Here is a 25,054-nt window from a genome sequence, read left to right as displayed (position 1 = left end):
AGGCTCTAAGGCCTTGCTGTCACACCAGACGGCAAACCTCCTCCATAACTCCTCTTAGTGGAATCTTTTCTGGAAGCAAGCAAGACGCAGGAGACACCCTCCGACAGACCCAAAGAGGCAAAGTCTACGCTCTCAACATCCAGGCCTTGAGAGCCAGAGACTGGAGGTTGGGATGCAGAAGCGCCCCTTCGTTCTGCGTGATGAGGGTCGGAAAACACTCCAATCTCCACGGTTCTTCGGAGGACAACTCCAAAACAAGAGGGAACCAGATCTGACGCGGCCAAAAAGGAGCAATCAGAATCATGGTGCCTCGGTCTTGCTTGAGTTTCAACAAAGTCTTCCCCACCAGAGGTATGGGAGGATAAGCATACAGCAGGCCTTCCCCCCAATCCAGGAGGAAGGCATCCGATGCCAGTCGGCCATGGGCCTGAAGTCTGGAACAGAATTGAGGGACCTTGTGTTTGGCTCGAGATGCAAAGAGATCTACCAAGGGGGTGCCCCACACCTGGAAGATCTGGCGCACTACTCTGGAGTTGAGCGACCACTCGTGGGGTTGCATAATCCTGCTCAACCTGTCGGCCAGACTGTTGTTTACGCCTGCCAGGTATGTGGCTTGGAGCAACATGCTGTAACGGCGAGCCCACAGCCACATGCTGACGGCTTCCTGACACAGGGGGGCGAGATCCGGTGCCCCCCTGCTTGTTGATGTAATACATGGCAACCTGGTTGTCTGTCTGAATTTGGATAATTTGGTGGGACAGCCGATCTCTGAAAGCCTTCAGAGCATTCCAGACCGCTCGGAACTCCAGGAGATTGATCTGCAGATCGCGTTCCTGGAGGGACCAGCTTCCTTGGGTGTGAAGTCCATCAACATGAGCTCCCCACCCCAGGAGAGACGCATCCGTAGTCAGCACTTTTTGTGGCTGAGGAATTTGGAAAGGGCGTCCCAGAGTCAAATTGGACCAAATCGTCCACCAATACAGGGATTTGAGAAAATTCATGGACAGGTGGATCACGTCTTCTAGATCCCCAGCAGCTTGAAACCACTGGGAAGCTAGGGTCCATTGAGCAGATCGCATGTGAAGACGAGCCATGGGAGTCACATGAACTGTGGAGGCCATGTGGCCAAGCAATCTCAACATCTGCCGAGCTGTGATCTGCTGGGACGCTTGCACCCGGGAGACGAGGGACAGCAGGTTGTTGGCCCTTGTCTCCGGAAGATAGGCACGAGCCGTCAGAGAATCCAGCAGAGCTCCTATGAATTCGAGTCTCTGTACTGGGAGAAGATGGGACTTTGGATAATTTATCACAAACCCTAGTAGCTCCAGGAGTCGAATAGTCATCTGCATGGACTGTAGAGCTCCTGCCTCGGATGTGTTCTTCACCAGCCAATCATCGAGATAAGGGAACACATGCACTCCCAGCCTGCGAAGCGCTGCTGCTACTACAGCCAGGCACTTCGTGAACACTCTGGGCGAAGAGGCGAGCCCAAAGGGTAGCACACAGTACTGGAAGTGATGTGTGCCCAGCTGAAATCGCAGACACTGCCTGTGAGCTGGCAACATCGGGATGTGCATGTAGGCGTCCTTCAAGTCCAGAGAGCATAGCCAATCGTTTTCCTGAATCATGGGAAGAATGGTGCCCAGTGAAAGCATCCTGAACGTTTCCTTGATCAGATATTTGTTCAGGGCCCTTAGGTCTAGGATAGGACGCATCCCCCGTTTTCTTTTCCAAAAGGAAGTACCTGGAATAGAATCCCAGCCCTTCTTGCCCGGATGGCACGCGCTCGACCGCATTGGCGCTGAGAAGGGCGAAGAGTTCCTCTGCAAGTACCTGCTTGTACTGGAAGCTGTAGGACTGAGCTCCCGGTGGACAATTTGGAGGCATGGAGGCCAAATTGAGGGTGTATCCTTGCCGGACTATTTGAAGAACCCAACGGTCGGAGGTTACAAGAGGCCACCTTTGGTGAAAAACTTTCAACCTCCCCCCGACCGGCAGATCGCCCGGCACGGACACGTTGATGTCGGCTATGCTCTGCTGGAGCCAGTCAAAAGCTCGTCCCCTGCTTTTACTGGGGAGCCGAGGGGCCTTGCTGAGGCGCACGCTGCTGACGAGAGCGAGCGCGCTGGGGCTTAGCCTGGGCCGCAGGCTGGCGAGAGGGAGGATTGTACCTACGCTTACCAGAAGAGTAGGGAACAGCCCTCCTTCCCCCATAAAAACGTCTACCTGAGGAGGTAGATGCTGAAGGCTGCCGGCGGGAGAATTTGTCGAAAGCGTTATCCCGCTGGTGGAGCTGTTCTACCACCTGTTCGACTTTTTCTCCAAAAATGTTGTCCGCTCGGCAAGGGGAGTCCGCAATCCACTGCTGGATCCTATTATCCAGGTCGGAGGCACGCAGCCATGAGAGTCTGCGCATCACCACACCTTGAGCAGCGGCCCTGGATGCAACATCAAAGGTATCATACACCCCTCTGGCCAGGAATTTTCTGCACGCCTTCAGCTGCCTGACCACCTCGTGAAACGGCTTGGCTTGCTCAGGAGGGAGCTTGTCCACCAAGCCCGCCAACTGCCGCACATTGTTCCGCATATGGATGCTCGTGTAGAGCTGGTAGGACTGAATCTTGGCCACGAGCATAGAGGAATGATAGGCCTTCCTCCCAAAGGAGTCTAAGGTTCTGGAGTCTTTGCCCGGGGGCGCCGAAGCATGCTCTCTAGAACTCTTAGCCTTCTTTAGGGCCAGATCCACCACACCAGAGTCGTGAGGCAACTGAGTGCGCATCAGCTCTGGGTCCCCATGGATCCGATACTGGGATTCGATCTTCTTGGGAATGTGGGGATTAGTTAGTGGCTTGGTCCAGTTCGCCAGCAATGTCTTTTTTAGGACATGATGCATGGGTACTGTGGACGCTTCCTTAGGTGGAGAAGGATAGTCCAAGAGCTCAAACATTTCAGCCCTGGGCTCATCCTGCACAACCACCGGGAAGGGGATGGCCGTAGACATCTCCCGGACAAAGGCCGCAAAAGACAGACTCTCGGGAGCAGAAAGCTGCCTTTCAGGGGAGGGAGTGGGATCAGAAGGAAGGCCATCAGACTCCTCGACAGAGAAATATCTGATGTCCTCCTCCTCCTCCCACGAGGCCTCACCATCGGTATCAGACACAAGTTCACGAATCTGCGTCTGAAGCCGTCCCCGACTCGACTCCGTGGAAACACGGCCACGGTAGGAGCGTCGAGAGGTGGACTCCCTCGCCAGCATCGGCGAAGCTCCCTCCGCCGACGTCGTCGGGGAGTCTGCCTGGGAGTCGGCCGTAGGAGACCTCACCTCGGGCAAGGGGCCAGCCGGCACCTCACTCGACGGTACCGGTGGCGCAAGCACCCCCGGTACCGGAGGGGAAGGGCACAACAGCTCTCCCAGAATCTCTGGAAGAACGGCCCGTAGACTCTTGTGCAGAGCGGCTGTGGAGAAAGACTGTGAAGCCGATGCAGGCGTCGATGTCAGAGTCTGTTCCGGGCGTGGAGGCGGTTCCGGGCTGTCCAAGTGGGAGCGTATCGACACCTCCTGAACAGAGGGTGAGCGGTCCTCCCGGTGCCGATGCCTACTGGGTGCCGACTCCCTCGGCGACCCAGAGCTCTCGGTACCGAGACGGGAAGGAGACCGGTGACAATGCTTCTTTGATTTCTTCAAGCGAAGCATGTCACCGGAGCTTCCCGGTACCGACGAGGAGGACGTAGAATCCAACCGTCGCTTCCTCGGGGCCGAGGCCGAAGAAGGTCGATCTGGGGGGGGGGGCTGTACCGCAGGAGCCCTCAGGGCAGGGGGAGACCCACCCGAAGGCTCACCGCCACCAGCAGGGGAATGGACAGCTCTCACCTGCACTCCAGACGAAGCACCACTGTCCAACGACATCAGCAATAGCGGGGGTCCCGATACCACCGACGTCGATGCAGCCTTCCGATGCCTCGGTACCGACGAAGCAGGAGGTAGAAGCCTCGATGCAGTCGATGCCGATGACGAGGACTTCGAAGCTGTGGACGTCGATGCACTCGATGCGCCCCGTGCTGTAGTCGTCAAAGAGCCCGAGAACAACGCGTTCCACTGGGCCAATCTCGCTACCTGAGTCCTCTTTTTCAAAAGAGCACAAAGACTGCAGGCCTGCGGGGTGTGCCCAGCCCCCAGACACTGAAGACACGAAGCGTGCCTATCAGTGAGCGAGATTACCCGGGCGCACTGGGTGCACTTCTTGAAGCCGCTGAAAGACTTCGATGACATGGGCGGAAAAATCACGCCAGCGAAATCAAAATTCGCGATGATGACGACAGGCACCAAAAAGAAGGGAGAAAAAACCCGTACCGAGGCCAAATAGGCCGGTCCCGAAGCGAAAGGAAACTTACGCGGGGAAACAACTGGAAACACGGGAAGGGGTAAAGACCAATCGGTCTCTTTTTTTTTTTTTTTATAGCGAAAAACGTGAAGACGCGCGAGGTCAACTTGAGGGGCACGAAACGGCGGCAAAACACGACCGTCCCGAGCGCATTCAAAAGAAGACTGACGAACACGAGCCGGTTCGGGCGGGAAGACGGCCGCGCATGCGCGGTGCGCATCGGCGCGCGAGGACTAGCAAAGGCCTTTGCTAGTGAAGTTCCGATTGGAGGGGGCTGCCGTGGACGTCACCCATCAGTGAGAACAAGCAGCCTGCTTGTCCTCGGAGAATAAAGTATACACCCACTTTGCAGTATTCAAATCATTGAGGGCTCCTTTTACTAAGCGGCGGTAAGCCCAATGTGGGCTTACCGCTCACTGTACAGGAAGTACCGCCGGGCTACCGCAGCAGTCTGGTGGTACTACCCACCCCTAGCACGCCATCATTTCCAGCACTACAAAAATGTATTTATTTTTGTAGCCGGAGTGTAAAGGCTGTAATTTTTATTTATTTTAATTTTTGTTACATTTGTACTCCGCGCTTTCCCACTCATGGCAGGCTCAATGCGGCTTACATGGGGCAATGGAGTGTTAAGTGACTTGCCCAGAGTCACAAGGAGCTGCCTGTGCCTGAAGTGGGAATTGAACTCAGTTCCTCAGGACCAAAGTCCACCACCCTAACCACTAGGCCACTCCAACGCAGTGCCACGTGCTGCCCGGTTACCGCTGGGTTAATGCGAGAGCCCTTGGCACCATGTGGCCATGTGGTAAGGGCTCCCCCCCCCCCCCCCCCCCAAAAAAATGGTCACGCAGCAAGTGCTTTACTTGCCACATGGCCATTTCCTCTAGGAAAGTGAGACTTCCCTTTTACCAGCTGCGGTAAAAGGGGGCCTTGGCGCACGTGTAAAACACATGCTGATGCCAGCACCAGCCCCCTCTTGCTGCAGCTTGGTAAAAGGGGCCCTTAAACATGAACATAGAAACATAAATATATAAATGACCCCTTACAGTTTCCAACTACTTGAAAAGTACACGCTATGACATGATAGCATGTACTTTGCCATTGTGCATGCACAGGGGTACAGTTTGAGTGGACCACACAGATTATAAAAAAACTATAATTAATATGTACACGTGACAAAAATATTGGCACAGATATTTATACCTGCCCCATGGTAAATGTTCATACTAAAGGAAAGAAATTTATCAGGCAAGACCTAATTTTACCTTCCTTGTCACAAACAGCAGATGAATCCAGGAACTGGTGGGATGTACCAAAGCCTACCCTAAGAAGGGAGGGAAGCCGACGTCCCCCGCGCCAAAACCTGAGCCCTGAAATGCGCATCTTCCGTCACGGCGACATCCAACCGATAGTGTTTGACAAAAGTATGACGAGATGCCCAAGTAGCTGCTCAACAAATTTCATCCACATGAAGGATAGAGGTCTCTGCCCAAGACGTCACCTGCACCCGAGTAGAATGAGCTCATAGAGCCAAGGGTGGCTCTCGACCTTGTGACAGATGCGCCAACCCAATGGCCTTCTTAATCCAACGTGCTATAGAGGCTTTGGAGGCTGCCTCACCTCTCTGCTGCCCCGAAAGAAGGACAAAGAGGTGGTCTGATCGCCGAAATTCATTGGTGACCTGGAGGTAACGCAAAAGCACCCTCTGCACATCTAACAGGCGAAGGGATGCAAACTCCCCTGGAAAATCCTCTTTCCAAAATGATGGAAGAAACAGAGTCTGATTGAGGTGGAATTCTGACACTACCTTCGGAAGAAAGGAAGGAACCGTCCAAACCAAGACCCCCCGAATCTGAAAACTGTAAAAAAGGGATCCCTACAAGACAAAGCCAGTAGTTCGGAAATGTGCCAATCTGAGGTAATGACCACCAAAAACACCGCCTTACGAGTAAGATCCTTATCCGTTGCCTTTTGTAATGGCTTGAACGGAGGCGCCTGTAAAGCACTGAGCACCAGGTTTAGCCGCAAAGGAGGACAAGGTTGCTGAAGAGGCGGCCGAAGATGAAGGGCTCCTCGCAAAAAGCTAACCACATCCAGATTAGGATGCTAGGGAGAACCAGACTACTCGACCTCGAAAGCAAGCTAGAGCCGCTACCTGCACTCACAGAAAATTATATGCGAGACCCTTCGAAAGACCTTCCTGGAGGAAATCTAAGATCACTGAAATCGACGCCAAGAACAGAGAGGCGGTCTTCTGAGCACACCACAAGGAAAAGATTTTCCTTACTCGGGCATAAGCATAAGAAGTGGACCGTTTTCGGGCTTGTAGAAGCGTGGTAATCACAGGTTACGAAAACCCTTTATTTCTCAATCGCTGCCTTTCAACAGCCAGGCCATAAGACCAAAGCAGGAGGGATTTTCCATCTGGACAGGGCATTGGCACAGTAGACCCGAAGATACCGGAAGTCGCAGCGGAGTGTCGTGCAGTAACCAAATGAGGTCTGCTTACCACGGCCTTCGGGCCTAGTCTGGAGGCACCAGAACCACGAGCCCGCAATGACGACTGATGCGATGGAGAACTCTTCCTATCAGAGGCCAAGGAGGAAACACATAGAGTAGCCCCTGCTTTGGCCACGGCTGCAGTAGGGCGTCGATTCCTGCAGACTCGGGCTGTCTTTTTCAGGAAAAGAATCTGGGCACCTTGGCATTCTGTACCATGGCCATGAGGTCCATCGCTGGCGTTCCCCAACGACGAGCAATCAGTCTGAATGCAGCCGCCAACAGCGTCCACTCCGCCGCATCCAACAGAGTTCGACTGAGGAAATCCACCTGGATATTGGACTGGCCTGCAATGTGAGCCGCTGAAAGGCAAAGAACATGAGTCTCCGCCCAATCCATGAGACGGGATGTCTCCACTGCTAGAGACACACTGCGAGTCCCTCCTTGCCGATTGATGTAAGCTACCATCGTCAAATTGTCCAAAAACACTCGAACTGGTATCCCTTGCAGGAGATCCTGAAAAGCTTCCAAGACATTCACCACAGCTCTCAACTCCAAACGATTTATGGACCACACTGCCTCGAGAGGGATCCAAGTCTCCTGAGTCACTCTGTGTAGACAATAAGCACCCCAACCCGCCAGACTGGCATCCATCACAACCACCACCCAATTCAGGGAGGCTAACTGCATGCTGTTCTGCAAACTGGTCGGGCAGATCCACCAAGTCATGCTTCCCCTGGCCACATCCGTCCAGGGCAGGCACCGTTGATAGTCCAGAGAAGTTGGAGACCATCTGCTCAGAAGAAACAACTGTAGAGGATGCATGTGAGCCCTCGCCCATGGCACCACTTCCAGTGCAGCTGTCATAGACCCCAGGACTTGCACATAGTCCCAAATGCGAGGGCGACGCATCCAAAGCAAGGCATGCACCTGTGCCATCAGTTTTATTCTTCGACCACTGGGAAGGAAGACTTTCCCTACCTTCGTGTCGAAGAGCACCCCCAGGTATACCAAGGTCTGAGTCGGAAACAGTTGACTCTTGTCTGAGTTGATAATCCATCCCAAAGACTGAAGAAGAGAGATCATCCGGGAGGTGACACTGACTTTCCTGAGGAGAGTTGGCCCGAATCAACCAGTCATTGAAATAAGGATGAACCTGAATTCCTTCTTTCCGTAAGAAAGCTGCCACCACCACCATGACCTTTGAAAAGGTGCGTAGAGCCATGGCCAGGCCAAAGGGAAGAGCTCGAAACTGGAAGTGACGACCTAAGATCGCAAACCTGAGAAACCTCTGAAGCGGTTGCCAAATTGGAATGTGTAAGTAAACTTCTTTGAGGTGTAGCGTCATCAAGAACTCTCCTGGCTGGACTGCCACAATAACGGCCTGTAATGTCTCTATACAAAAATGACTAACTCGCAGAAACTTGTTCACGACCCTTAAATCGAGAACCGGGCAAAAAGCTCTGCCTTTTTTGGGTACTACAAAGTAAATGGAATAGCGACCTTTGCGCAATTCAAGAGGTGAAACGGGAACTATGGCTCCCAACCTTAGAAGTTCTCGCAAGTGGATAGCACCGCTATCCGCTTCGAATGCGTTCCGCATCGAGATTCCAGAAAAACTACTGTGACAGGTGCACTGAATTCCAGTTTGTATCCATCCCGCACCACGTCTAGAACCCATTGGCTTGAGGTTATCTTGACCCACTCTGGGAGAAACAGAGAAAGCCAGCCCCTATCTGTTGCTCCCCAGAATGGGCCAGCGCCCCATCATTGTGAGGTGCGAGGAGTGGCTCCCTGATGACCGTAGGCTCCTGCAGCTCGCTTTTCATTGCGAAAGGAAGATCTTTGCTGGAAACAGGGATGCTGAAAGGAGCCAGATGCCTGACCTGGGCGATAACGGCACACATCCCGAAAACAGGATTTAGCGGGCCCTTGTCTGGAAGAAGGCTTAGGTCTAGACTGAAAGCCCACCTCTTTAATATTGCTATTGACTCGTAACCACTTGTAACCACTCGCCTCCACCTACCCTCCTCTCCTCCTTCCTGTACACATTAATTGATTTGATTTGCTTACTTTATTTTTTGTCTATTAGATTGTAAGCTCTTTGAGCAGGGACTGTCTTTCTTCTATGTTTGTGCAGCGCTGCGTACGCCTTGTAGCGCTATAGAAATGCTAAATAGTAGTAGTAGTAGGTCTATCTTCAGGGAGGCGCTGGGATTTGGATTCCCCCAAATCCTTAACAATTTTTTCCAAGTCTTCCCCAAACAACAGTTTACCTCGAAAAGGCAAATGGATAAGGCGCTGTTTGGAGGCCATGTCAGCCGACCAATGACGAAGCCATAACATCCTCCGAGAGGAAACAGCTAGAGCCATAAGCCTGGCTGAAGAACGAACCAAGTCATAAAGGGTGTCTGCTAAATAAGCCAGACCTACCTCCATTTGAGAAAAAGTCGGAGATCCAGACCCATCTGTCTCCTGAAGAGACTCTTGCCCGGAGTGGAGTCAACTCAGACAAGCTCTAGCCACATAGGAACTACAAATGGAAGCCTGAAGTGCCCACGAGGCCACCTCAAAGGAGCGCTTCAAGGAGACTTCCAGTCATCTGTCTTGCATGTCTTTGAGTGCTACTCCACCCTCAACTGGTAGAGTAGTCTTCTTAGTGACCGCAGTCACTAGGGCGTCCACCTTAGGGAGGGCTAACTGCTCCAATCGCACCAACGCTACTGGATAAAGACGAGACATGGCCTTGGAAACCCTCAAAGCGCTATCTGGGTCTGATCACTGGACAGAAATCAACTCGTCAATGGCCTCATGCACTGGAAAAGCCCTAGCCGGACGTCTAGTGCTAGCCATCTTAGGATTCACAGACTGAGCAGCCGCAATGTCTGGGTCTTCAATATTTAATGCTTCTAAAGCGTGCGAAATGAAAGATGATAACTCATCTTTGTGGAAAAGACGAACCGAAGAGGAATCACCCGCCCGTTCCTGAAGAAGGTCAACCTCCTCAAATTCCTCCCCAGCCGCCTGTCTCCAGAAACCCGACGGAGCCGCCGACCCTGGGGCCAAAGACCCCTCCTCAGTACCAGGAGAGGTCCTTCTCCTCTTAAGAGTCGCCCTGTCATCAGGAAGGGACCCCAAGAGCCCCTTCTCGCCCCCAAGAACTGCCAAAGGTCCAGAGGAGAGAGCTGAGGTAGAAAAGGGGAAGGCCCGCTTCAGAATAAAGGCCTGATGAATCAACAGTACAAATTCTGGAGAAAAAAAAATTCCCCCGGGGCAACAGGAGTAGCTGGACTGTGACCCGTCAAAGGAATCAGCGTTTCAGACCCCCCCCCCCCCCCCACCAACAAGGCCCCGTACAATGGGGAAGGCAGGAGAGCAGGAACCGCTACTGGAACCGCTTCGGTAGCGTATGTAAAATGGCGCACGGACTACGCGACTCAGTGCGGGAAAATGCTGTCTCCAAGATGAAGGAAGAGCCCTCTGCCCCAGGCACAGCGCAATCGGTGCTACAGATTCCCGCCGCCGAACGCCACTTCCCACAGCGGGAACAGCGTTTGACCGTTTCCGCCGCCATACTGCCCCACTAGGAGTAAAACAAACCCGAAGCCAGCACTTACCAGCTAATTCCCCCACAAGCACTGACCGGGCAGCAGGAGCCGAGGAAACATGCTCTGGCTCTAACAGCAGCAGAAGTCAGTCAGACAGGCACGCATCACTCTCAGCTCTCAATAGGGTTTTGTCTTTTTTTTTTTTTTTAAATAAATTCTATGGTTCTCTTTTTTTTTTTTTTTTTTTAAGTGAGGAGGGAAGAGAGAGCAGAAAAAGAGAAAACTGAAGCCTGACAGAAGAGAATAAGGGGTGAGGCAGGGACCTTGCAGTAAAGTATGCCTCCGAAGCTGACCCCCCCCCCCCCCCCCCCCCCCCCCCCCCCGCAGCTCAACTGGCCAGTGGCCCAGGAGCACTCTCAGTGGCCTTGAATCCAGGAGCTGGAGAGAAGCCATCCACCACCTGCTGGAAATAGAGATATACTAACTGATAGAGAGGCTGGCCATCCGCTATTACTCCCAACAGTTCTGTTATCTCTATCTCCACCTGCTGGTAGATGGACACAACCCACCAGTTCCTGGATTCATCTGCTGTTTGTGACAAGGAAAGGAACATTAGCGTTCGTTAGCGTGCACTAACTGTGGAAGCGCCTATAGGAATATTGTTGGCATCTATACAGTTAGCACATGGTAGTTTTTAGAGTGCTCTAATGAACACTAACTCACCTTTATCAACAGGGCCCTAAAATAGTTGATTTCAATAATTATAATGTAAAGGAATGCTTAAAACATTGTGATGATTTTTGATAAAGAACCACATAATACTGGCTTTATGATATCACTGGGCTAAATTTTAGAAAATTAATCCATTTTGGGGGAAGAAAGAGCATTTTCAAAACAAAAATCTTTTGGTTCTCAAACAAATCTAGGGGGTCTTTTACTAAAGCTTAGCTCGAGCTATCTGCAGCAGGGCCCATTTTATTCCTATGGGAACAGCTGCAGATAACTTGAGCTAAGCTTTAGGAAAAGACCCCCCCCCCCCCCCAATTCCTTCTGTATTTCATCAATCATCTAGACTTCACTAGTTTGAAAGGTTTCTCACCACTTCTCTTTCTTGCCTTCACCACAGTCTCAATAACAGATTCCACATCCTGCTCTGCCTGTGTTTTAAGGTTCTCTTCAAGATGTAAAAGATAGACCTGGAAAGTTACTTATGAAATCCTATATATCAAAATAAAATTTCCTAAGAGGCTTTTAAGTGCAACAGGAAAAGAGAATTAAAAAATGTTAAGAAATCACCAATGGGCCCTTTTACTAATGGGTTGGAACGCTGCAATGGCCTTGCCGTGTACCAATCCGGAACTACCACCAGGCTACCGCAGAAGCCCAGTGGTAGTTCCCACCTCCAGCACAAGCCATTTCCGGCACTACAAAAATATTTTCTATTTTTGTAGTGCCAGTGCTTACCCGGTGATAATCAGGCAGTGCCGTGCGCTGCACGGTTATCGCCAGGATAGCTTGGGAGCCCTTACTGCCACCTCAATGGGTGCCAGTAAGTGCCCTCCCCCCCCCTTGAAATGGCTGTGCAGTAAGTGGTTCACTTACCGCACGGCCAATTCTTGTCGAGAAAAAAAGATAGCCTTTTACCAGCTGCAGTAAAAGGGGCCTCAGCACATGTCAAAAACACACGCTGACGCTAGCGCAAAGCCCCCTTTTACCGCAGTTTAGTAAAAGGACCCTCAAGTTAAGAGACACATAGGATGTGACACCATGAAGAACATGAAGGATGGGAACACAATTTGAAAACAAAGGTGGTGTTAACAGTGACAAGTGATTGGATCAGAGAATCATTCAATTAAGGACAGGAAACAACAGTTAGTCACCAACTCTATCAAAAGAGCTAAGCAACAGGCAAACAAAATATAACATCTATTTGCAAGCTGAACATAAAGAATTCTAACACGGGGCCAGATGCACTAAACTTTAAGAGCCAATAACGAGCCATTAATGAACAAGTAGTAAACCCTGGCATGCACTAAATACTTTTTTCCGACGACGGTAGCAGCTAACGCAAACGGAATGCAGATGAGCAAATTCTGTAGAAACCCTATTGAAATGAGATGCACTAAGCTTTTCCGCTTGCCCTATCGCTGGAAAACGTTGGGAAATCTAACGAGAGGTCTGTACCTCTCGTTGGGGCTGCGCGGGCTTGGAAAACGTATAAAATGTAAAAAAAAAAAAAAAAATCGGGAGGGGGCAAAAGGTGAAATTAGGCCTTACCTGCTAATTTTCTTTCCTCTAGACCCTCCAGACCGGTCAAGACGCTTGGGTTATGCTCGCCTACCAGCAGAGGGAGACTGAGAACACTAACTTCAAACTATGTACATATAACCTGTGCCTAGCCTTCTGTCGTCAGTATACACTTAGCAAAGCAGAAACCAAAAAACCTGAAACAATAAAAACAACCCCTGAACCTGGAAAACCCCTAGTCCAACACCAACAGTGTGCCTCCACAGACGGAACGTCAAAACGCCCCGCTCTGTAGAGTCATATAGTCAAAGAAATTCTCTCCGACCACCTAAACTTGAAAGGATAGTCATAGCAGAACACGGCTCAAAATCACTTCTGATAATCCACAGACTTCTGATAATCCACAGGGCGGGCTCTTGACCGGTCTGGAGGGTCTAGAGGAAAGAAAATTAGCAGGTAAGGCCTAATTTCACCTTCCTCCTCAACCCTCCAGACCGGTCAAGACGCTTGGGAAGTACCAAAGCAGTAGAAACTTAAGGGTGGGATCCTCGAAAAGCAGAAGACAACACCGCCGCTCCAAACCGAGCATCCTCCTTTGCCTGAACATCAAGTCTGTAATGCTTCACAAAGGAATGGATGGAAGACCACGCCGCTGCCTTACAAATATCCTGCGGAGGAATAAAACTACTTTCCGCCCAAGAAGCAGCTACCCCCCGAGTAGAATGAGCCTTAAGCACCGAGGGCACGGCCCGGCGTTTCAACAAGTACGCCGACGCAATGGTCTCCTTCAACCACCTAGCCAGAGTAGCCTTGGAAGCTGCTGCCCCTTTTTTGGGACCTCCAAACAACACAAACAACCTATCCGATGCTCGAAAATCCTGCGTTCTGTGCAAATAAGACCGTAAAACGCGCCGTACATCCAACTTAGCCAGTCGACGTTGCGTAAGATCCCCAGCGCGATCCCCCAACACAGGCAAGGAAATCACCTGGTTGACATGAAAAGCAGACACCACCTTAGGCACAAAGGAAGGAACCGTCCGTAAAGTCACTTTCTCCTTAGCAAAAGACAAAAAAGGCTCCCTGCAAGACAGAGCCTGAAGCTCTGAAATCCTACGCGCCGAAGAAATGGCCACCAGAAAAACCGCCTTCAAAGTAAGATCCTTACATGTAATGGATGCCAAGGGTTCAAACGGAGGTGCCACCAACGCCTCCAGGACCAAATTTAAATCCCAAGGCGGGACCAACGGACGACGAGGCGGCCGAATCAACTTCACTGCATTCAGAAACCGCCCCACATCAGGAGAAGCCACCAAGGAAACTCCCCGAATCTTACCTCTAAAACAAGACAAGGCCGAAACCTGCACTTTCAGGGAAGAGAGCGACAGCCCCCTCTCCAAACCATCCTGCAGAAAATCCAAAACTTCCACCACCGAAGCACGCAAAGGAACATAATCCCGCTCTTGACACCAATTCTCGAAGATGCGCCACACCCGCACATACGCCAAAGAAGTAGACCTCTTGCGAGACCTCAACATCGTATCAACCACCCTGGGCGAAAAACCTTTCTTTCTCAACCGGTGCCTCTCAAGAGCCAAGCCGTAAGCAAGAACGGAGAGGGATCTGCCATCTCTATCGGCCCCTGAACCAGTCGCACCCGAGGCCCCAAGGGAATCGGATCCTGCACCAGCAACCGCATCAGATCTCCGTACCACGGACGCCGGGGCCAATTGGGCGCTATCAGCACCACTAACCCCGAGTGCCGACCGATCCGCTGCACCACGCGACCCACCAGCGGCCACGGCGGAAACACGTAGAGCAACTGCTGAGTTGGCCACGGAAGCACCAACGCGTCGATGCCCTCGGCTCGCGCGTCCCTTCGACGACTGAAAAACCGAGAGACCTGCGCATTGTCGGCCGACGCCATAAGATCCAACACTGGCCGACCCCACTGCAACACTATCCGCTCGAACACGGAGGGATGGAGAGCCCACTCTCCGGGATCCAACGTGTGTCTGCTCAGATAATCCGCACTCACATTGTCCACCCCTGCCACGTGTCCCGCCGATAGACTCTGCAGATGAACTTCTGCCCAGGACAGCAACTCCGCCGCCTCTACGGCCAACCCGGGACTCTTCGTTCCCCCCTGTCGATTTACATAGGCGACGGCCGTGGCATTGTCTGACAGAATCCTGACTGCCTTGCCGTCCAGAAGACTCTGAAAGGCCCGAAGAGCCAACCGAATAGCTCGCGTCTCCAGGCGATTGATGGACCAACTCGCCTCTTCCAACGTCCAACGCCCTTGGGCCACCTGACCCAGACAATGAGCCCCCCATCCTGACAGACTTGCATCCGTGGTCAGCACCACCCAATCTGGAGTGTCCAACGGCATGCCCTTCACTAGATTCGGAGAGTGGAGCCACCAGCGAAGACTGCACCGAGCCACCTCCGGCAGTGAGAGCCTCTTCTCCAAACTCTGAAACTGAGGAGACCAACGAGACAACAACGCTACCTGCAACGGTCTCATGTGGGCCCTGGCCCAGGGCACCACCTCTATTGATGCCGCCATCAGACCCAGCACCTGAAGATACTCCCGCGCCACTGGCGCCCTCTGAGCTCGGAGGTGCCGAATCTGAGACTGCAGCTTGGAAATGCGGGGAGCTGTCAAAAACACTCGGCCTTTCTTCGTGTCGAAACGTACTCCCAAATATTCTAGAGACTGCGACGAAACGAGGTGACTCTTGGCCAGATTGACAACCCATCCGAGCGACCGCAGAAAAGACACCACCCGGCCGGTGACGTCCTCGCTCTCTGACTTTGATTTGGCTCGGATCAACCAGTCGTCGAGATACGGATGGACCAAAATGCCCTGCAAACGCAGCGCAGCCGCCACCACTACCATGACCTTGGAAAAAGTGCGGGGCGCCGTTGCCAGGCCGAACGGAAGAGCACAAAACTGAAAATGCCTCCCCAACACCACAAAACGAAGAAACCGCTGGTGTGCCTCTAAGATGGGAATGTGCAAATACGCCTCCGTCAGGTCTAAAGACGTTAGAAACTCTCCTTCCTGAACCGCTACAATGACCGAGCATAACGTCTCCATTCGAAAGGAAGGAACCTTCAGAGCTGCATTGACCCTCTTGAGGTCCAAAATGGGCCGAAAGGCGTCCTCCTTTTTGGGGACCACAAAATAAATGGAATAACAACCCTTTCCTCGCTCTTTTGAAGGAACCAGAACCACTGCTCCTAAATCGACCAGACGCGCCAGAGTCTCCCGCACTGCTCTCGCCTTGCGCCTGGAATGACAAGGGGACACGAGAAAGAAATCTGGCAGAGGACCGTCGAACTCTAACGCGTAGCCGTCTCGCACAATCTGCAGCACCCACTGATCTGAGGTGATCTGGATCCACCTCTGGTAAAACAAGCGCAAACGCGCCCCCACGCGAACCAGAGGTTGGGTCCCCAAACCATCATTGCGAAGGACGGGACACTCCGTTCGCTCCCGAAGCGGACCCACGCCCTACACGGCGACCACCTCGAAAGGACTGAGTTCTTTGGAAAAACCGACCCCTAGTCCCCCCCGAGGACCTGCCGGGCCGATAACGACGAGCTTCCTGAAACCGACCACGCACCGCGGACCCCCTAGCGGCCTTAGGGCGAAGCTCTGGAAGACGAGGAACCTTAGCATCACCAAGACCCCTCACCAACTTATCCAACTCTTCTCCAAAAAGCAAAGAACCTTTAAACGGCAGCGAACACAGCTTTGCCTTAGAAGCAGCATCAGCCATCCAGCCCCGCAACCACAGGGCCCGACGAGCAGCCACTGCCAGGGTCATGTTCTTAGCCGAAGCCCGTAACAAATCGTACAGCGCATCAGCCATGAAAGACGACCCCATCTCCAACTTTGCCAAATCTTGAACTAAAGAAGCCCTATCCGCCGGTGGGCTATCCAGCAGCCGCTCCGCCCAGCGAAAACATGCCCGGGCCACCAGACCTCCACAAACTGACGCCTGCAGCGCCAAGGCAGACAAATCAAAACTCCGTTTGAGAAACGTCTCCAACTTCCTGTCCTGTGGGTCCCGCAACGCAGCCCCCCCATCCACAGGAATAGCCGTAGCCTTAGTCACAGCCGTCACCACGGCATCCACGGTCGGAGGCCGGAGGGATTCTCTATCCTCCTGCGGGAGCGGGTACAACTTAGCCATGGCTCGAGCCACCTTACACTGATCCTCTGGCGAACGCCACTCCTGGGTAATCATTTCCCTCAGATCCGCGTTCATAGGAAAAGTACGTGAAACCTGCCGGATCCCCTTAACCAATGGATCCTGCGTCCCGGCTGTCACTGGAGCTGACGCCTCAAACTTGAGAGTCGACGACACCTGTTCAATCAGTTCCGTCAACTCATCCCGGTGAAAAATGCGAACTACTGAAGGGTCCTCCCCAGGCACCGCAATCTCCTTCTCACAACCAGCCAACGGCCCCTCATCCTCCTCCAGGGGACTAAAATCGCCCTCTGACTCTGGAGGGGAAAAACTGTCCAAGTCCTCCGACCACTCTACACGTGGTCTTTTCACACTAGCCCCCCCCCCGTTCCCAGACTAGGGGGCTCCGCTCGCGTCGGCCCTGCCTGCCAGGCCTGGAATAAACTCCAGATGAAATCCGGCGGGAAACCCATCCGACCAGGAACGTCCCCCCCATAAAAACCTGACAATTGACTGCCCATAAGTCCTCCGACCAACTCCGGGCCTTGCGATGCCGATTCCAAAATGGCGGCGGTTCCCGCCAAAATCGGGACCGCCGCACTGCTACACTGAGACGCTGCCGGCTCTGGGGGGCCAGACGCGGGTACCTCCGCCGCTAGCACCGGCGGAGCGGAGGAAGACGCCTTCGGTTCGCCACAATAACGGCAGGAACCGCCAACCACGTCAACCCCCCGGCGCGCACAAGATTTGCATCGGAGCGGCTTTCCCGACATCGCGCGCCAAACTAACAGCTGACAGCCCGAAACCTCAATCACCCGGAGCCTTCAATAGCAGCGCCCCAAAACAGCTGAACAACTCCGGAACCCCGGAGTGCAGCTCACTTAGCTCTCAACACCGTCTGGGCCTTTGCTCTGAAAGAATCTTTTTTTTTTTTACAAACTTTATTGCAGAAATTGAGCCCTGCTGCTGCTAAACTATACGGCACTCAAGGCTGCAGCACAGAACTGCAGCCGAGGCACAAGCTGCCCAAATGGGAGAGCCAGTTAGGGGGAGGGACCCGGCCACCCGGGTGTGACACCCCAAAGGGGACAATGGCAGGCCCCACCGGACCCACCAACCCCCAGCACACTAAGTCTTCCAGGCACAGGGATGAAATCTAAAAACAGATCCAAGAAACTTCTAACAAAATCTCTGAATCCTACCAGACCGGACAAGCTGCACAGGTTGCCTGTCTACCCTCTGCTGAGACTGAGAAAATACTGACGACAGAAGGCTAGGCACAGGTTATATGTACATAGTTTGAAGTTAGTGTTCTCAGTCTCCCTCTGCTGGTAGGCGAGCATAACCCAAGCGTCTTGACCGGTCTGGAGGGTTGAGGAGGAAATGACCAAGTGCTTGTCAGGAGCGTCCTTTATGGACGACCATGCCCCCCGCCCCCCCCGCCCGAGGTCGCAGCCGCCGCTCCCCCTCCCCCCTGCATTGAAATCAGAACTTTACTCCTTCCTTCCTTCCTTGAAATGACAGCTTCCCCGCCATCCTCCGCCCCCCCTGTGGCCCTGCCCTGCCGCCCCCCCCCCCTCTGAGGTCGTCGCCACCGCCGCTCTCCCCCTCCACCCGCCCCCCTCCTTCTGCCACCGGGCCCTCACAGCACCTCTCACCTCCGTGTGAAGGCGCTGCACCGGCAACAGCTGATTGCCTCTCCGGACTTCCCTCCTTTCCTCCCTGGCCCGCCCTCATCAGGGAGGAAAGGACGGAAGTCCGGAGAGGCGATCAGCTGCTGTTGCCGGTGCAGCGCCTTCACACGGAGGTGAGAGGCGCTGTGAAGGCCCGGTGGCAGAAGGAGGGGGGCGGGTGGAGGGGGGCAGCAGCGGCGGCAATGACCTCAGGGGAGGTGGGGGCGGGGCCACAGGGGGGCGGAGGATGGCGGGGAAGCTGTCATTTCAAGGAAGGAAGGAAGGAAGGGAGGGAGGGGGGCCGGGGCTGCATAAAGTTCTGATTTCAATGCAGGGGAGAGGGGGTAGTGGGGAGCGGGGAGCAGCGGCGGCGACCTCGGGCGGGGGGGCCAAGGCCGTCCATAAAGGACGCGTTTTTTTTTACGTCCTTGGCATGCGCAGAGCAGCAAGCATAACGCTTGGCTGCTCTGCGCATGCTCTACTGGCCAATTATCTGACGGTTTTACGAAGGATTAGAGAATGCAAGTGAGCTGCAACGAGCAGCTCATTTGCATTCCCTTTCCTTGATGCATAGCCGTTCCCTACCGATTCGCTATGGAATTCGGTACGGAACGGCTGCAACGACGACTTTAGTGCATCCCCCCCACAGTAACAAGAGACTGGTTTGTCAACTAAATGCATGTCCAGAAAAATTGTTTTGTTTTTTTTTACTTTCTTTTATAACATTCCAATGGTTGGCCAAATTTCTGTACAAGTAAGTTTTACTTGGATTTTTGTAAAAACTAAGGGCCCTGTTTACTAAGCCGTGCTGTAGGCACAGTAACTTTTAAGTGTGTGCTAAAAATTAGCACGCACTAACGATAGAGATACCCATTATATTCCTATGGGTGTCTCTATCATTAGCGTGCACTAAAACGTGTGCGCACCTTCAGCGTGGCTTAGTAAACAAAGCCCTAAGGAACCTGTTTACTATGGATGTCTTTAGCATTAGCATGCGCTAAAAACACTAGCATACCTACACCCCAGCTTAGTAAACAGGGCCCTTAATAAAGATAAAATTTTAAAAAATAAATGCATGTCCAGATGACAGTGAGAGTATAAGCAAATTTTTACCTCTTCACATCTTTATTAAAATTTGATATACTGTATACCTCCTAATTATAATGGCTAGCCAATCATATCCATATGTATTTATATGTAGTACTTGAAATTTAAACCAAACTTAGGGGTCCTTTTACTAAGCTGTGGTAAAAATAGATCTTAGCACGCCCTTATATGGGTCTTTCCCACACACTAAGGTAATTTCTACTGTAGCCGAAAAAACCCAACTTTCTATTTTTTGCATTAAGGGCCATGCATTAATGTTGCCATTAGCATAAGTACGTAAGTACATAAGTACATAAGTAATGCCACACTGGGAAAAGACCAAGGGTCCATCGAGCCCAGCATCCTGTCCACGATAGCGGCCAATCCAGGCCAAGGGCACCTGGCAAGCTTCCCAAACGTACAAACATTCTATACATGTTATTCCCGGAATTGTGGATTTTTCCCAAGTCCATTTAGTAGCAGTTTATGGACTTGTCCTTTAGGAAACCATCTAACCCTTTTTTAAACTCTGCCAAGCTAACCGCCTTCACCACGTTCTCCGGCAACGAATTCCAGAGTTTAATTACACGTTGGGTAAAGAAACATTTTCTCCGATTTGTTTTAAATTTACTACACTGTAGTTTCATTGCATGCCCCCTAGTCCTAGTATTTTAGGAAAGCGTGAACAGACGCTTCACACCCACCTGTTCCACTCCACTCATTATTTTATATACCTCTATCATGTCTCCCCTCAGCCGTCTCTTCTCCAAGCTGAAAAGCCCTATCCTCCTTAGTCTTTCTTCATAGGAAAGTCGTCCCATCCCCGCTATCATTTTAGTCGCCCTTCGCTGCACCTTTTCCAATTCCACTATATCTTTCTTGAGATGCGGAGACCAGAATTGAACATGGTGCGGTCGCACCATGGAGCGATATAACGGCATTATAACATCCTCACACCTGTTTTCCATACCTTTCCTAATAATACTCAACATTCTATTCTCTTGCCGAGCTGCAGCAGCACACTGAGCAGAAGGTTTCAGTGTATTATCGACGACGACACCCAGATCCCTTTCTTGGCCCATAACTCCTAACGTGGAACTTTGTATGATGTAGCTATAATTCGGGTTCTTTTTTCCCACATGCATCACCTTGCACTTGCTCACATTAAACGTCATCTGCCATTTAGCCGCCCAGTCTCCCAGACTCGAAAGGTCCTTCTGTAATTTTTCACAATCCTGTAGAGAGTTAACAACTTTGAATAACTTTGTGTCATCAGCAAATTTAATTACCTCGCTAGTTACTCCCATCTCTAAATCATTTATAAATATATTAAAAAGCAGCAGTCCTGGCACAGACCCCTGAGGAACCCCAGTAACTACCTTTCTCCATTGTGAATACTGACCATTTAACCCCACTCTCTGTTTCCTATCCTTCAACCAGTTTTTAATCCACAATAGGACTTTTCCTCCTATCCCATGACCCTCCAATTTCCTCTGTACTCATTCAAAGAACTGAAGTAAATTGGTCAGGCAAGATTTCCCCACACAAAAGCCGTGCTGACTTGGTCTCAGTAATCCATGTCCTCGGATGTGCTCTGTAATTTTGTTTTTAATAACAGCCTCTACCATTTTCCCCGGCACCGACGTCAGACTTACCGGTCTATAATTTCCCGGATCTCCCTTGGAACCTTTTTTAAAAATGGGCGTTACATTGGCCACCCTCCAATCTTCTGGTACCACGCTCGATTTTAAGGATAAATTGCATATCAGTAGCAGTAGCTCCACAAGCTCATTTTTCAGTTCTATCAGTACTCTAGGATGAATACCATCCAGTCCAGGAGATTTGCTACTCTTCAGTTTGCTGAACTGCCCCATTACGTCCTCCAGGTTTACCGTGAAGTCAGTAAGTTTCTCTGACTCCTCCGCTTGAAATATCATTTCCGATACCAGTATCCCACCCAAATCTTCCTCAGTGAAGACTGAAGCAAAGAATTCATTCAATCTCTCCGCTACGTCTTTGTCTTCCTTGATCGCCCCTTTTACCCCTCGGTCATCCAGCGGTCCAACCGATTCTTTTGCTGGCTTCCTGCTTTTAATATACCAAAAAAAAAATTTTACTATGCTTTTTTGCCTCTAATGCTATCTTTTTTTCGTAATCCCTCTTGGCCTTCTTTATCTGCGCCTTGCATTTGCTTTGACACTCCTTATGCTGCTTCTTATTTTCAGACGTTTCCTTCTTCCATTTTCTGAAGGCATTTCTTTTAGCCCCAATAACTTCCTTCACCTCACTTTTCAACCACGCCGGCTGTCTTTTGGAGTTCCGTCTTTCTTTTCTAATTTGTGGAATATGTTTGGCCTGGGCCTCCAGGATGGTATTTTTGAACAGCGTCCATGCCTTTTGTACAGTTTTTACCCTCTCAGTTGTCCCCCTAAGTTTTTTTTCCACCGTTCTTCTCATTTTATAATAGTCTCCTTTTTTAAAGTTAAACGCTAACGTATTTGACTTCCTGTGTATAGTTACTTCAAGTTTGATATCAAAACTGATCATATTATGATCACTGTTATCAAGCGGCTCCAGTACCATAACATCACTCACCAGATCATGTGCTCCACTAAGGACCAAGTCTAGAATTTTTCCTTCTCTCGTCGGCTCCTGCACCAGTTGCTCCATAAAGCTGTCCTTGATTTCATCAAGGAATTGTACCTCTCTAGCGTGTCCCGATGTTACATTTACCCAGTCTATATTTGGATAATTGAAGTCACCCATTATTATCACATTGCCCATTTTGTTTGCGTCTCTGATTTCTTTTATCATTTATGCGTCTACCTGCTCATCCTGGCGAGGCGGACGGTAGTACACTCCTATCACTGTCCTTTTCCCTTTTATACATGGAATTTCAACCCACAATGATTCAAGGGTGTGATTTGTGTCCTGCTGAATTTGTAATCTATCTGAGTCAAGGCTCTCATTAATATACAATGCTATCCCTCCACCAGTCTGGTCCACCCTATCACTATGATATACTTTGTACCCCGGTATGACAGTGTCCCACTGGTTATCCTCCTTCCACCAGGTCTCAGTAATGCCTATTATATCCAATTTTTCATTAACTGCAATATATTCCAACTCTCCCATCTTATTTCTTAGACTCCTAGCATTTACATATAGACATTTCAAAGTATGTTTGTTATTCCTATTTGCATGATGCTTAGTACTGGACACTACTGATTTGCCATCTTTTGTCTGATCTTTAGTTGTATTTAAGGGCACCTGGCCTACCACGGTCTGTTGTGCAACCTCACTATCCAGAAACCCTATCTTCCCTGTTTGTGAGGTATCTTTGCAAGATACCTTATCCCGAACCATGCGCTTTTGAGCGACTGTCGGCCTTCCCCCCATTTCTAGTTTAAAAGCTGCTCTATCTCCTTTTTAAACGCCAACGCCAGCAGCCTAGTCCCACCCTGGATAAGGTGGAGCCCATCCTTTCGGAATAGGCTCCCCCTTCTCCAGAATGCTGCCCAGTTCCTAACAAATCTAAAACCCTCCTCCCTGCACCATCGTCTCATTCATGCATTGAGACTCCGGAGCTCTGCCTGTCTCTTGGGCCCTGCGCATGGAACAGGTAGCATTTCAGAAAATGCTACCCTAGAGGAAATGGATTTGAGCTTTCTACCTAAGAGCCTAAATTTGGCTTCCAGAACCTCTCTCCCACATTTTCCTACGCCACTGGTACCCACATGTACCAAGACAGCGGACTCCTCCCCAGCACTATCTAGAATCCTATCTAGGTGACGCGTGAGGTCCGCCACCTTCGCACCAGGCAGGCAAGTCACCAGGCGATCCTAACGTCCACCAGCCACCCAGCTATCTATATGCCTAATGATCGAATCACCAACTACAACAGCTGTCCTAACCTTTTCCTCCCAGGAAGCACTTGGAGACATATCCTCGGTGCGAGAGGATGGTACATACCCTGGTGGGCAGGTCCTGGCTACAGGAGTACTTCCTACTTCACCAGGGTGATGCTCTCCTTCTAGGAGACCTCCCTCCTCCAGGGTAGCACAAGGGCTACCAGACTGGAGGTGGGACTTCTCTACAACATCCCTGTAGGTCTCCTCTATGTACCTCTCTGTCTCCCTCAGCTCCACCAATATGCTGACATATTTTTAAATTACCAAGACAGCACTTACTGCCACCTATTTTGTAGGCGGTAAGGGCTCCTGCAATATCTGTGCAGTTAGGAGCCCTTTTACAAAGCAGTGGTAAGCCCAAAGCGGGCTTACCGCACGCTATGCTAGAACTACTGCCGGCCAACACGGCCACTGGCAGTAGTTCCAGCTCGACCGCATGCAATTTCCGGCACTACGGGAATTTTTATTTTGTATCGCGGTACTAACCCGGCAGTAATCGGGCATCAGTGGGTGGCAGTAAGTGCTCCCTGCCACACAGCCACACAGTAAGAGTTATCTTACCGTGTGGCCACTTTTTGGGAGGCATTTTAACTGCTGAAAGGGCCCTGGAGCGTGGGAAAAACAGCTCCCACCACTACCGCAAGACCTTTTTTCCCACTGCTTAGTAAAAGGACCCCTTAGTGTGCAGTAATATAAATAGCACAGTAATGCCCACTCTCCACCCCTGACACACACCCTCAAAAAAAATAAGAAACATTTTTTAGTGCGCAGTTAGGGGTTCTTTTATTTATTTATTTATAGTACATTTCTACCCCACATTTTCCCACACATGCAGGCACAATGTGGCTTACATAGGATTAATAAAAATTACAATACAGGAATAATCTTTAGTAAAGATTAGCTCGAGTTATCTGTAGCAGGGCCTACAGGAATAAAATAGACCCTGCTGCAGAGCTAATCTTCAGTAAAAGACCCCTTTAATGCACACAAATTGCTAAGTTACCACAGGACATCTGAGCGCATTCCGTGGTATTGCTTTGGGGGTTTTTTGCCCTAAGCGCAAATTAGTGCCTAATGCAGCTTAGTACAAGGACCCCTTAGTGATCAAAATATAGTAACTGGCTAGACACTGAAATGTGTGATGGTAAAGTAACAACATGTGCCTTTGGTTTGTATGCATTGTTCAGGACTGATAGTAATTAAATTTTCAGCACTAGAGACTGGGACATCTACAAGCTATTATTTTCATTTTCATGTTGACTTGTTGCATCGCAGTGCAATAAGTGCTGAAAACTAAACTACAGATGTACTTTTTTAAATAGTATTATTTTCTTTACATCCATCATCATATCCAATAATTCTCAAATAACTAACCAGAAGCTGATTCAGACTTTCAATAAAGGGAAAGGGAAAGGAAAGGGAAATGGGTCTTTCTGTGATTTTTGCAACTACATTCAAAGCAGTTTACATTGTATATACAGGTACTTATTTGTACCTGGGGCAATGGAG

General features: G+C 50.8%; 1 protein-coding gene across 6 annotated transcripts in view; it reads right to left on the bottom strand.

Annotated features, from left to right (window-relative positions):
- The window catches only part of STK33 (serine/threonine kinase 33), a 430,311-nt gene that overhangs the window by 324,272 nt on the left and 80,985 nt on the right, over positions 1–25,054 (bottom strand). The window lies entirely within an intron of this gene.

The sequence above is a fragment of the Microcaecilia unicolor genome, chromosome 4 (assembly GCF_901765095.1).
Source record: "Microcaecilia unicolor chromosome 4, aMicUni1.1, whole genome shotgun sequence".
In the NCBI taxonomy this organism is placed as follows: Eukaryota; Metazoa; Chordata; class Amphibia; order Gymnophiona; family Siphonopidae; genus Microcaecilia; species Microcaecilia unicolor.
Note: the sequence above shows the minus strand (reverse complement) of the source record. Positions and strands in the feature narration are given on the sequence as shown.